Here is a 14,941-nt window from a genome sequence, read left to right on the forward strand (position 1 = left end):
AGGTGCAATAAGCTATTTCAAACAGTGTACTTGAAGGTGAAAATGGTCAAAACTATCTTTAGTGCAAAATGCAGAATTAGCATGAAATTAATAAAGCCTGGAAGAATAAACTGGTAATGTAACATCAACGCAAAGTATTCAAGGCCAGTGTGCTTGCCTAGGACTGTTGTCATGGTGGTTTTCAGGAGAAGGAGCCAATAATTATAATAAGGCAGGAAATTAAAGCCCAAAAGAGAGCAGAGTATTTTCAAAAGGGCTGGATAGCTAGAGGGAGATATGCCTCTGGCATCTCAACTGGGGAGAACTTCCAAGAAAAATATCTGGTTTAAGTGAGAGATTTCCTTCTTATTTTTCAACTTTCAGTATCCTTAGAAAACCCAGCGTGGTGGGGGAGCACAGGTGGAAGTAGAGAAGTCAGTCACTAAGTCAGGCAGACACCCTGACAGGCAAACTCCTGAGTTAAAGCAACTTCAAACTTTCCTTTGTTTTCAGCCAAACTTTATGACTCTAGGTGAGCATGCCCAGAGGCATCCTGTCTGCTGGTTTAACCTTTCAAATGTAGGCTCTGCGACCTTGAATTAACAATGTCTTCAAGTGTGTCTGCCTTCTTTCACTCTTAAATTATGACCTTAAACTGAGCATACCCAGAAGTTTGCCTTTCTTTATAGATATATTAGGCTTCCCTAATAAGGGTATTGTTTGGGAAATAACTCAGATGTTCTCCTTGCCTGTTACAGTTTTATACATTTCATTACTCTGTCATATCTTGGTCATGTTTGTTTCGGTTTCATAGACACTGAAATCCATACCCATTATGCAGGGCTACCGTGAGGAACAGATCGTGCGGCCTACACCATGGATTCTATTGTCCATGGTAATGGATCCGGGCTCTGCAGCACAGATGTTAAGTCTCACTTATGTGTTGGCTATGACAATGTTCATTAAATTCATTTGTGTTTGTTCAGCCCACTCATTATTCCCTACCTTGTCTGACATATTCTGATGACTATCAAATTACTTACTGACCTTTTTATACCATGTGGGAGACGAGATGAATTAAATCAGTCTATTAACTGACATTCTTTAAAATTTTTCAATAAATGTTTTCCCTAGCATCATTAATGATGACTAATACTATTGTATGGTTTATGCTGGAGTTAATGAAGTAAAATTAAGAACTGCCAATAAGCAGTATATTTTAGGTCAAATTGACTCCTGTATGGATTTTGAATAGATATACATGAAGTTAATACCATTTTGTTCTGAGTTGCCTACCCATGTTAGTTAGTGCAGAGAGGGCATTAAAACATGTCAGTACGCCATTAAGGAATGAAGTCAGACCCCCCTGCTGCATTGTTTAATTAAGAGTGAGCCCAAATTTGAATTCCATGTGTTTTCCATCTGTCTGTAGTTTGTTGCTACTGGCCTGTGCGTGTGTGTGTGTGTGTGTGTGTGTGTGTGTGTGTGTGTGTGTGTGTATGATGTCTGTCTCTAACAAAGAGGCTTTGCTGTCTATTTATTGAGCAGCAGAGAACATGTTGTGTAAATAGAAAAGGACCGATTGATCCTTTACAGAAATCTTTAACAGAGTTTTGCAAGGGAAGAAGTTATTTTTCAGACCCCAACTGACCAAGAGTAACACTCAAAACAGCCAACAGGCATTATCAGTCCAGAGCTCCATGCTGTTTCCAATATGTATGAGGCATCTGTTTTGTTTAAGGTTGCTTTCAATCCATTGGCTGCTTTAAGCAAATCATTACCACAACACAAACACATACATACATTTATTCCGAGTCAGGGTATGGAAGAATACACTATTTAAAATAAAGATAGACATTTAGTTTAGGTTGTAAAAGCTGGTTGCATGTCAAACACAAGGCCTAGAAAGCTAGTTACTTGTTCTTTTTTTTTTAACATTTAATTCAAATTTTTACTTGTTATATCCTGCTTACTGCCTCCCCAGAGTCACCCCCTCCTGCAATCCTTCCCCCTTCTTCTCTAAGCATGCCCCCACCCCAGTATATACCCCCTGGCACTTCAAGTCTCTGAGCAGCTAGGTGCTTCCTCTCCCACTGAGGCCAGGCAAGGTAGCCCAGCTAGTATTCCACATACAGGCAACATCTTTTGAGATAGCTTCTGCTCCAGTTGTTCAGGTCACAGGAAGGTCAAGCAGCACATCTGCTACATGTGAGCAGGGAGGTCTAGGGCCAGCCTGTGTATGTATTTTGTTTGGTGGTTCAGACTCTGAGAGCCCCAAGGGTCCAGGTTAGTTGACTCTGTTGGTCTTCCTATGGAGTTCCTATCACCTTTGGGCTAGATGAGAGGCTCCACCCACTAGCTGACTCTGACAGACACAGAGACCCACAACCAGAAGATGAAGCTTGGGGGCTCTTATGGAAGAATAGGAGAAAGGTTACTTTTTTTAATTTTAATTTTTTTCTTTATTAACTTGAGTATTTCTTATTTACATTTCGATTGTTATTCCCTTTCCCAGTTTCCGGGCCAACATTCCCCTAACCCCTCCCCCTCCCCTTCTTTATGGGTGTTCCCCTCCCCATCCTCCCCCCATTGCCATCCTCCCCCCAACAATCACATTCACTGGGGGTTCAGTCTTAGCAGGACGAAGGGCTTCCCCTTCCACTGGTGCTCTTACTAGGATATTCATTGCTACCTATGAGGTTGGAGCCCAGGGTCAGTCCATGTGTAGTCTTTGGGTAGTGACTTAGTCACTGGAAGCTCTGGTTGCTTGGCATTGTTGTTCATATGGGGTCTCAAGCCCCTTCAAGCTCTTCCAGTCCTTTCAATGGGGGGTTGAATTCTGATTCCTTCAACGGGGGCTTCCGTTCTCAGTTCAGTGGTTTGCTGCTGGCATTCGCCTATGTAAAGCAGTTGTTCTCAACTTTCCTAATGCTGTGACTTTATATGAACTAGCAGGTTAAGTACATTACAATCTCAGATGATCTCAAGGCATTTTATTAACTTAGCTAAACTGTTTGTAAAAAGCTCATTTGCATTGTTTGCTTGTTGGTTTGTTTCTGATGCAAACGCAGGAGGTTTATTTTCTGGCGCATTGGGATTGACTTTCAAGCAGCCCCTCATGGAAAGTGAATAGAAGGTGACCCAAATGGCTATAACAAGCAGTTTTTATACCTTTTAGAGGTACAGGTTACATCAGCAAGATTACAATTCAAACTTATTGGCTAAGCATATTGACCTTTGAATCTATTGGCTAGCAAGCATACGACATACGTTCGGACTCTATCTGGGACCAGAGGGTCAGGTGACTATCAGTACATTCTGTGAGTTTTCAAGAATGTCCCTGCTCCTCCTGAGAATTGTGGATGGAGACTGGAACTTAGCCTAGCCTTGACCTAAGGCAGGAAGTTGGTATTTGGCCTAATCTTGACCTGAGTCAGTGGGTGTAAAGCTGACGAAAGCCCTTAGGGTCCTTCACAGGAACTCCATAACCTACTTACTTTCTACCATGCCAAGCCTCTTAATAGCTCTTAGACTTCAGTAAGAATTAGGGTCCTTCATTTCCCCCCTTTTCTTGTACAAGCTTCAATCTTGGAGCTATGCTTGGGGGTCTCTGGGAACTAACTCATTTTTTAGGTCCTGTCCTCAGGGTCTCATATTGTTGGCGCAGGACCAACTACTGAACTGCACCTATTCTCTCTTCTATGAAGGCTATAAAGTTGTTCAATATGCAGGGTCTAAAGGTCAAGAGAGGAGCAATTAGGGGTCTCAACAAGGTGGATATAAGGGTGGTTAGCCAAGGGGATGAGTTAAAGCAAGCTTCAAACCAGCCCTAACTGTTCTCTCTTCAGTTTGGCCCAGCCCTTCTCTCATCTTAGCTATAATATCACAATTTGTACAACCTGAGTCCCCAAGTTTTTCTCTTTAGCCATCTCATTGGTACTTTGCCTTTCTGAGTGAGTCTGATTATTGGGTTATAGGTAGCATTTGCACAGAAAGTACCTCAATACTCTTGGTTCCCCTGGTAGGGGCCCCTCAGTCATATATATATATATATATATGTATATATATATATATATATATATATATATATATATATATATATATATATGTGATCAAGTCCCAAGAGGAAGAGGAGTTCCAGAGGGTGTCTACTGTAGTCTCAAACCCCAGGCAGTGCAATAAAACTGGTGTGGACTCCCATATCAGTGAACTTCTGCCCAGTTTCTTCCATTGAGGGTAAACATAAGTGAGGGGATCTCCCACAAGTGACACCTCTGTGCAGGGAATGCACATCTTATCCCCCCAGCTCCCCAGCTCCCCAACCCAGAGTCCTCTTTCTCCCATATGAGCAGTTTGATTCTGCCAGCACTCCTGTCATGGGTGGGGATGGCTCAGTAGTCAAGTCCTGCTGCCAGCTGGCACAGGTCAAAGGTGAGGTTGGGCCACCATATGTTGAGGGGTTTGAAGGCAATCAGGGAGGTAACCTCATCTCCAATTCCATTGGAAACCACAGTCCAGGTTTGACAGACTAGCACATGGGAGCAGCAGGAGTCCCTGTAAAGTGAGGTGTCACATGGGACACATACCAGGGCAGCAATACCATCCACCTTAAGGACTAAACGAGTGGTTAACAGTACCAGAAGGGGTCCCTTCCATCAGGGTTCCAGCAACTGTTCCTGATGGCTCTGGAGGTAGACCCAGTCACCAGTCTGGGAATGCTGAGGGGTCTCTGGCATTCCTGGAGCACATAAGGCAGACAGTTTGGGCCAAATCTCACATTGTATTGACTTATTGAAAGACTTGGAGCCTCAAGAAGAGGTTCCTATCAGTGAGTTGGGATACCTCTAGGGAGGGCCCAATGGACACCAAGGGAGTTCGAGTATCAAACAGGATCTCAACAGGGGTCAAGTTAAAATAGTAAGGGGTGTTCTGGGCACTGAAGAGGGCCAGGGGAAGGAGCAGTCAGCACCAGTCTCCAAGGTCCATTTAATTAAGGTCTATCGTAGGTTTCTGTTCATTCTCTCTACATGCCCTGAGCTCTAGGGACAATATGCACAATGGAGCTTCCAATTAGTCCCCAATATCTTTGTCAATTCCTGACTTACCTTAGAAAGAAAAAGAAAAACAGGACCGTTGTCTGATCCAATTACCTTGAGCACCCCAAATCTTGGGAAGATTTCCTAATATCGTCTTGGCTACCACAGTAGCTGTTTCCTGCTTGGTGGGGAAAACCTCAACCCATCCAGAGAAAATACTCTTGCCTTATTTGCTCTTCTAAGGTCTATTACATATACTTTAGCTGTTTGGATAAGCTTCTTAGCCCCTAAATGAATCCCTTGTGCATTTGGCAAAGTAAGTTGTTTTTTTTGGTTTTTTTTGTTTTTTTTTTTTTTTGTTCTCTGGGGAGTATAGCTTTCCCCTCTCCCCTGGAGTATGCCATTGTCTTTCCTCTTCTAAGCAATTTGGGCCTTTTCTTTTGTTGTATATTCTAAATGAGGCCATCCCTTAGTCTAATCCCAGTTCCCAGTGGGTGTCTCTTATAGGCCCTAACCAGGATAGGCTCTGCCTGGTTATTGTCCCAAGCCACTGAGTTCCTTCCCTTCTGATGTCCTGGGCAATGAATACTCACAGTTGCTGACTTCATCAGGGCATCCAAGAGATCCAAGATTTTCTGTTTCTTCTTTTTTTCCCCTCTTGGTATATAGCCCTGTGGACCTGGACTGTGACAAAGGCACATGCACCAGGGACTAGAGGTTCAATAGTCCCGATGACATTTGTGTTGTCCAGCACAGCAGCACCAATCATCTCTGACTTTCACAGAGAAAACTGCTCCTGTCTGTAGACAAGGTAGCCTCGGCTCCCAGCAAGGGTTGGTCAGTCAGAGAGGTCTTCCCTCCACCCATGAGCTTCTGCCAGTATTTGACACTCGTGCTGTGGTGGCTCCGGGTCAGTATCTGGCAGCAAGGTGGCCAGATTGAGCCTGACCAGTGGAGAATCTAGTCCATGTCAACTGACTGGTGGTCCCATCCTGTGGTTCTTTACATTGAAAGGTGAAGTATTTTTGACTTTGGGGTGCCAAGGTCAGGCAGAAGAAAGCACCTTTCAAGTCTAAAACAGTGTACCAAATTCTGGAAGGTGGTGAGGGAAGAGATATTTTCAGAAAAACATATTAATAGACCTACCTGTCTGCCACATTAAATGGAGAAAGGCGAGATTACCTCAGTTGTCATATAGACGATCTCAAGTCATCAAGTTCTTCTCAGAGGCATAAACCTTTCCTTTTCTCTCACAATACTGTTTGAGGGAGAGACGCCAAAATAAGGGATCTGTGCTTTTATAATGTTGATTGGTAGATTCATCATATAGTCACACACACACAGACATACCCAAGCACATACACAGGAACACAGACACACAGACACACAGATGCACAGACACACAGACATGCATAAACATTACTTTAATAATGTTCTGTTTTCTATGCATGTGTGTATGATAAAATATTAAATGCTATCATAATAGAAAATAAGTTAAACATCTACATGGTAGACAAAGAGTCTAGGACAGGATTCATGAGGAGATGTTGGTTTCCATCCTCTGGTGTGCCTAGCAATACATTAATAGTCCATTATCCTGGGGAGTTTCTGGTAATCCAATCTCATTGATGGAGCAGTTATGGAGGGGATATTTTAACCAACACGACAGGTGGTTTTGTGCTGGTCATTTGGGGAACACTGAGTGGATACCCTTCCTCTGACTGAAATGACTATCACTTGGCTCACATTTCCAAGGAAATGTTGGTCCATTTCAGCGAGCTTCATTCTAACAGCACCATGTGAGCGTGTGATAAAAGATAGGAACTACGAGAAATGTGAAAAATGACTTGTCTGTTGCTGAAGCACAATGATAAACTAATATTGTTCGTCTAAGTTCCAAGGGAACACCAGGTATAGAGATGCAATAATTGTACCTCAAAAGGAACATTGTTTAAGTTAGCAATTGCAAAATGCTTCACATATTCTTGGTGTTAACTAGCGTACTCTTCAGTTAGGAGCACATATTGCTCTTGCAGGGGACCCAGATTCCATGGCAGAGGACCATAACCACCCATAAGTTCAGTTCTAGGAGATCCTTTTGTGCCTTCTGAGAGCACAAGCACATTCCTGCCCATATCCACACAGACATGCATGTGTATAATTAAAATTAAAATAGACACCGGTCACAGGGGCACATGTCTTTAATCTCAGTTCCAAAAGGGGAGGCAGATGTAAGTTCAAGGTCTTCCTGGTCTACACAGTATTCTCAAAGCCAGCCATGCCTACAGAGTGAGACCCTGTCTTAAAACATCTGTGATCTCCGCCACAAGTCTCCTGTTTGCTGTTTTATCTTAATAGACAGAGATGACCTTAAAGAGCTAACCACCCCTCCTAATCCAAAGAAAGAAACAACTTCCTACTCTACTGATTTTTTTAAAAAAAAACAAATATTTCGTAAATGAAAACCACAACCAATCAAAATGTAGAATTGTGGAGCCCAGCCCTGAAGGTTACATCTACAAAGCATTCAGGGGACACTGAGGAAGATAAAACAGTGTGGTTACAGACAGAGAAAGGATCAGAGAGTTTTCTTTAAGACTGTATTCTCCTACACCCATACAATCTCACCAACATGGCTGCCTAAACATTAATTGAACACTGGCGCCAACAGATATGCCAAAGTGTGTGAGGGGAAGAGCAGGAAGCCATAACCCTACATAAACTACAGGCAACTAAGGAATGCTGAGAGTGGGAGAAATAATCTTCCCCGGGGAAGAGCCTGTCTACTTGTTATCCACTCCCACCTAGCCCTGAAAGCTATGCAAGTAACATATAAGCATATAAGTGACATTTTACAGACTAGGTTATGTTTAGGAATGCATATGTATTTATGAATACTTATATGCATATAACAGCAATTAATGAAAAAGAAAGGAACCATGAATTTGAAGAGAGCAAAGGTGATTTGGAGGGAGAAAAATGAAGAAGAAAATGATACAATTTATTATAATCTCAAACATAAAAGAAATTTAAAACACACAAAAACTTTTCTGTATGGGACTTTGTTGTAGGGAGCAATCTATGATAACTGGGTAGAAGTTTCCGCACAGTTTTAAAGAGAACCTGGGGTCTCTCTCTCTCTCTCTCTCTCTCTCTCTCTGTCTCTCTCTCTCTCTCTGTCTCTCTCTCTCTCTCTCTCTCTGTCTCTCTCTTTCTCTCTCTCTCTCTCTCTCTCTCTGATGGTGAATGATGGAGATAACATTTTAGTTCTCAGGAAGAACATAGATTTTTCTCACTTTACTAAGTAGAAGCATTTAAAAATTAAATAAAAGGAAACCTGCATTAACTTTGCTGGAAATGAATTCTTCTTAAGTATTTGGATCCCCACATAAGGGCAGTTCTGTCAACCCTTAACTAAATCAGCATGAAGAAAATAAATATTCTAGAGCCTTCATGATCTGTTTATTCCAGCAAATTAATTCTCAGAGTACTGAGCCAATCTTTAAACAGTATTTGTATTCTGCAACTGTAGTATCTAATGTGGAAGAAGTTGAATGGAAGGCTGGGGAGCCCTTGTTTTGAAAACCATTAGATTTTATTAAGTGTAATGGCCTGACTGAAATATCTCGACTAGTTTCAGACCATCTCAAATCTCAGTTTCTATAGGATTGAAGCACCTTGTAGTCTTCTCTGGAATACTGAGAATTTCGCTGGCAACATCTCTAGGCTGTCTCAGATCTCCTCACAGCTACTTACTACAGAATCAAGAACAGTCTTGCCCACTGTGCCTGCTTGCCTTGCTATCTAATAAGATATTACCAGAAATTAATTTGACCTTGGAGTACCCTGTAATGGATTCTCAAAAAGGATAAAGGCATTACACTAACATTCCTTTCAAGTATATAGCTTCACAAAGTATAGCTATCTTTCTTCAAATGGGGTCAGGCCATGACCTATGCCCTACAAAATTATGGTTAGGTCAAACTTCTTTTCAGATGAACTGAATTTGGAATACATTGGAGAGAGCATCACGCTCTAAGAAAGATGGATGAATTCTTCCCCCTTTGTTGTGTAATGTAAAATCTATTATATTCTGCTGAGAAGGGGACTGTTTCCAAAATGGCAGCTCAGCTAAGCTGTTTCCTACAGTGATGAGCACAGAGTCCCAGGAGCATCAAGGCCATGTGGCAGATTGTGCGGCTGTTGTCAAGAGAGCTGCCAAAATTGCTTCTGATTTTAGGAGACAGATTTGATTAGAGAAGTCTCATTATGATTTTAAAATTTGGTTTCACAAACTATTTATAGAAAAAAATATTTCTTAAATGGAAAATTTTCCCAAAGGAACCTTAATACCCTGTTCGACTCATGCAGAACTAAACTGCTTCTGGGCTCCTGCCCATCCTGAAGCCCCTGGCAAAGTCAGCACCCTACCTTTTCAGAAAACAACAACAACAACCACAACACCACCACCAAAAGCAACAACAACAACAAAAAACAAAACCACAACAATGCAGGCCATGGTCCTGGTTGTCTGGCCAATGGCTATCCAGTTATGTAGTTTCATTCTACTCTGTAGGTTTTAATTTTTAGCAGTTGTTTTGCTCAGAGTCATGTAGGCTATCCCACTTCAACAACAAATAGTCAATCTTCCATTTGTGCACAACATGCAATTGCATTTGGTGCTCACTGAAGCAAAGTGCAGACAAGAAGAGAAGTGCAGATGTGGTGGGAACTCGTTCTCATTCTTGGAGGAGGCGAGGATGAAGACCAGGCTATCCCTAGAGGACGGCTGCTTCTGAGCTCTTTCCAGAGCAAGGATGGCAAGACTTACAGTTTTTCCTGGTTCATTTAGCACTCAGTGAAGTCTAGATCTGTCAGACCACGGCTGACTTTCATCTGAGTCTTTCACAGGGTGGCTCACATGCGTTAGTGTTTACTGGGTCCAGTTCTCATGACTTTGGCCTCCCCTCTGTCAGTTCAATTCCTCAAAGACACCAGAAAGTCTGGAATATGAAGACTAAGAAGCATCAGGGTTCAGTGTCTTCTGAATTTTTGTAATTAAAGTTTCTCTGATCACTGAAATTTTAATTAATAAAATTCAAAACTCTCCTCTAAATTTAAAAAAATTTTAACACAAGTTTATTTGGAAGACTTGGAGAAATGGATCAGTGGTTAAGATGACTACTTTAGCAGAGGATAGGGTGGGGGGGTTGGGAGTAGGTGGGGTCAGGGCTGGAGAGGCAGTTAATTCCCAGTACCCATGGGGTGACTCACAAGCATCTGTAATTCCAGTCATAGTGGAAATGACACCCTTTTTCTGCTCCCTGACAGTATCAGGTCTGAATGCATTGTAGTACACAAACATACATGCAGGCAAAAAAGAAAAAATACAAGTACATAAGAATAAGAAATCTTTTGATAAAGTAAATTAGGAGGGTTTTGGTTCTCTTTAGTTAGTCACAAAGGGGATAAAATAGGATAATTACCTGAACTTTATAGAATGAACTCTTCTGATGTAAAAGGGGCATCTGTACCTGCTAGTGTTGAGTCAGTGCTCCCAGCAGCACTTTGGAATGACATGGAGCTCAGAATGTGACGTGGCTGTCACTGTGGAATAGCTGTACCTTTTATTTACTTGGAAAATATTCTTACAAATGGAATGGGTTGTACACAATAGCTACTTTTCTCCTCAAGTGACTCACGTCTTCATAAGAATCACCCTTACTGATCACTTTTGAAATTAGAATCGAATTGCCAATGCTACAAAGATTATACACTGACGGAATTCCACCTCTACCTGTCTCCACTGTAGAAATTGTGACTCATCTTTGCTGTAATGCTTTTCAAATGTCACTTCCCACCATAGATTTGTTGACAAAATATTTGACATGGACAACTTTAAAATCTGTTTAGGTGGAAGTTTCACTGGATAACAATAAATGATGATGAATTTGAACATGAAAATTAAATCCTTTCATATTTCACAGGAGGAGAGTGACTATATTTTGCTTTTCCTTCCTGTTTGAGTTAAAAATTCTTGGGTAGATGATCTATTCTATTTAGAAGGTTTTGTATTAAACTACTATAAAAAGTACTTTACTACATTTATACTTCTTGAAACAAAACATAGTACATTTATTTACTGTAAATAATGCCACATACTGTAGCATTCTATTAATTTTTATTGGATTTTTTTATTTACATTTCAAATGTTATCCTCTTTCCTGGTTCCCCATTCATAAACCCCATATCCCATCCCATCCCCCTTATTCTATGAGGGTGTTCCCCTCCCCAAACACCCTCTGTCCTTCCCCTCCCTGACATTCCCCTACACTGGGGGGGGGGGGCGTCCAGCCTTGGCAGGACCAAAGGTTTCTCCTCCCAACAAGGCCATCCTCTGCTACATATGCAGCTGGAGCCATGGGTCTGTCCATGTGTAGTCTTTGGGTGGTGGTTTAGTCCCTGGGAGCTCTGGTTGGTTGGTATTGTTTTTCTTATGGGGTTGCAAGCCCCTTCAACTCCTTCAATCCTTTCTCTAATTCCTCCAATACAGACCCCGTTCTCAGTTCAGCATTTGCCTCTGTATTTGTTATGCTCTGGCAGAGTCTCTGAGGAGACAGCTATATCAGGCTCCTGTCAGCATATACTTCTTGGCATCAGCAATATTGTCTAGATTTGGTGGCTATATGTATATGGGCTGGATCTCCAAGTGGAGCAGGCTCTGAATGGCCATTCCTTCATTCTCTGCCCCAAACTTTGTCTCCATATCTCTTCTTATGATTATTTTTGTTTCACCTTTTAAAAAGGATTGAAGCATCTGCACTTTCATCATCCTTCTTGAGCTTCATTTGGTCTGTGGATTTTACCTTGGGTAATCTGAACTTCTGGGCTAATATTCACTTATCAGTGAGTGCATACCATGTGTGTGTTTTTTTGTGATTGGTTTACCTCACTCAGGATGATAATTTCTAGTTCCATCCATTTGCCTATGAATTTCATGATATCATTGTTTTTAATAGCTGAGTAGTACTCCATTATGTAAATGTACCACATTTTCTGTATCCACTCCTCTGTTAAGGAACATCTGGGTTCTTTCCAGCTTCTGGCTATTATAAATAAAGCTGCTATGAACAGAGTGGAGCATGTGTCCTTGTTATATGTTGGAGCATCTTTTGGGTATATTTTTAACTTGAGAAGCACAGATTTGCATACGAATGTCTCCTTAAAGTGTATCTTGTCTATTTAAGTGCAAGTATATACTGTAAATTCAACTTTGCTATTGTACTCACCGTGGCAAAGGACTGTAGATTTATTATAAACTTTCCACCAGACCACTGTGAGATACAAAACTTATGAAGAAGAATCTAAATTCCAAGCCTATCAAGATGAAAAATATACTTGTCCTGAGCTTAAGATTGTATCTCAGCTTAACATATGAGACATCTTCTCTCAGCAAGGGCTGGTTCATGGGAAGTTCTCTCTGTCCTTTTTCTTCCTCTCCTCTCTTCCTTCCTATCTCCCCTTTTCATCTTCTCTCCTTACTTCCTTTGCTTCTTTCTGCCTTGACATGATGTCCTGCTATGATATAAAATCACTCTCCTTGTAGCCTAACAAAGGCAAGATAAGCAGAAGCAAAACTGTGGTAAGCGTGTGTGTAAACTAACTGTGCAGCATTGCCCCGGAACTGTGGTTTTGTCCAGAGCACTTTGGTTCTAAAGCTAAGGAAACATGAGAAAACTATCTAAACAACAAGACCAACAAAACAACCACCAATCGGGACCTGATTGGGAGTCTTTTATGATATTTAGAATATTAGTTCAATCATCTTGAGCTGAGTATTAAAATGTAGAGGAAAATGGTTTGACCCAATGAATGAATGATGTAAGACCCTGTCATGAGAAAGCATGGGGATGCATTTGCCTTCAGGAACTATTTCCCATGTCGTGGCATAAATTCAGCAACCGCCCTGTGAGATTCCCAGTGTTTCTACTCCAGCGCTTGTGTTTTTCAATGCCACATTTATATACTATACCACTGCCTGACTTCAAGATCCATGTTGAAAACCGAGGCACCTTTTTCATTTCTGGCTTCTGTTCACCAGCAGCAGACATACCAGGCCCTGTCATCAGGCATTGCTTTCTTTGGAGAGTCACCCCCTCAGGCCCTTGCTGTCCATCATACTTTCCACTCCACGATGACTCCTTTTTAGCCTGGCCCATCACATGCTGCCCTGCGTTTGCCTCCTTTCTCTGTGCTCTTAATGTTTTTTCGTTTCCACACTCTCAGTTCTGCTGTCTGCCTGCCAGCCTTGGCCTCTCTTCCATGTAGAGAAACCCTTGGGACTGCATTGACTCGGGTTCTTTTTTCCTTGGCTCCTCAGCTGCTCAACTTGATAGGAAAGAATACAGAATTAGACCAGATTACCACAGAGCTACACCCATTTTGCTTGGTCACCGAAGAAGCATCATCTATGTTCCCTTTGTGCAACCTTAAGGTCACATCCACAGCCACTGGGACTTGCTTTTTCTTCTCTCCCTCAGTCCTGTCTTGCCTCATTCCCAAAGATATTACAAGATGGCTGCAGGCTGGAGCGACTTTTATTTTCTCTCTTTGCTTATGCAGCTTGGTTTATCATGTCTCTCCTCCTAGTCCTCTCTCTGTGCTTCCTGCCTTGAGGGAATTATGTCTACTGCCCCTCCTTATTCCTTTGTAGAGTCTTAGCCTCTCAGCCTTTCTCAGTAGACCTCTCCCTTCCTCTCAGCTCACCCCATTTACTTTTAAGCAAGAGTAGCTCCCACTCTATGAAACAGACCAATCAACTGCCCCCACACCCCTCCTTTCTCTCTCATATACAGCTTTGTCGCCTCTGCCTCACCACAGACATTTGTGGATCCAAGCTGATAGTGGGATCTGCACATCAGCTTCTCCTGGTACTTGAGTTGGCACCTATCTTGCTTTTCTCCCCTTACACGCTGTGTGTTTCTTACCCTTACATCCTGAGTTTGAGTGTTCTGAACTTATCCTGATGATTTTCACTCATTTCTTTGCTTAGCATCTTTCCTGGTCACCCATTAACTATATTTTCATGATCCCCTCACACAATGCTTCCCACATCTCTCACTCCAAAATTGAATCTCCATTTTCAGAAGCTTCCTGGACATTTCAATGTAATTCCCCCATGATTTCTTACATTCTAGTTCCATTCTGAAATGGAATCTGTTACATCTCTTCTGATTTTCCCCCATCTGGCATACCTTCTCAGTGCATTCTTTTTTAATTTCCAGATTTACTTTAATTTGGGGAAGGAAAAACATAAACACTAATAAAGACAAACACTTCTGACTTGACACAAACATAATCCAGTGCAATGGTAGTGATCAGTCAGGATTTTGAGTGATTTTTCTTCTCAGAAAATTCACTGTGCTGCAGATGATGGTCTTTGTAATTTGGTTTGTCTCTGAGTTCAGTGAATGAGGAATGATTTTATTTTTAGCAATTTATAAGGCAAAGCAATGTCTGGCCCATGTCAATTATTCGCTCATCAAAATTCTTTGTCCTTCTAAAGTAAAAGCTTACAAGTAAGAAGTGGTTTTCCTAGGTAATAAAACTGGAAGCAAATTAAGAGTTGACGAAAGCAATCCAATGGCCATTTCAACATTACCGAGGCCTTAGATGGATGTACCCCACGCTCAAAATAAAAGAGTCCTCCAAAACTCATTGCTGACATGTAGGGATCTGTTCTTCTTCATGGCTTCCAGGAGATACCTGAGTAGGAACATGGGCATCCCCATGAATACAATCCTAAAGAACTTTCTATGGCCAATTACAAGACCAGCACTGGAACTGCATTTTGAGGAACAATGAATTCCTACCACACATAAACTTATAAAGTAGTTTTACCACATTTCTGTGTGTGCATACAGAGT

At 41.7% G+C, this 14,941-nt stretch overlaps 1 protein-coding gene across 1 annotated transcript in view; it reads left to right on the forward strand.

Annotated features, from left to right (window-relative positions):
* Trpm3 (transient receptor potential cation channel, subfamily M, member 3) overlaps positions 1–14,941 on the forward strand; it is an 884,432-nt gene that overhangs the window by 260,602 nt on the left and 608,889 nt on the right. The window lies entirely within an intron of this gene.

This window comes from Rattus norvegicus, chromosome 1 (genome assembly GCF_036323735.1).
Source record: "Rattus norvegicus strain BN/NHsdMcwi chromosome 1, GRCr8, whole genome shotgun sequence".
NCBI classification, from domain to species: domain Eukaryota; kingdom Metazoa; phylum Chordata; class Mammalia; order Rodentia; family Muridae; genus Rattus; species Rattus norvegicus.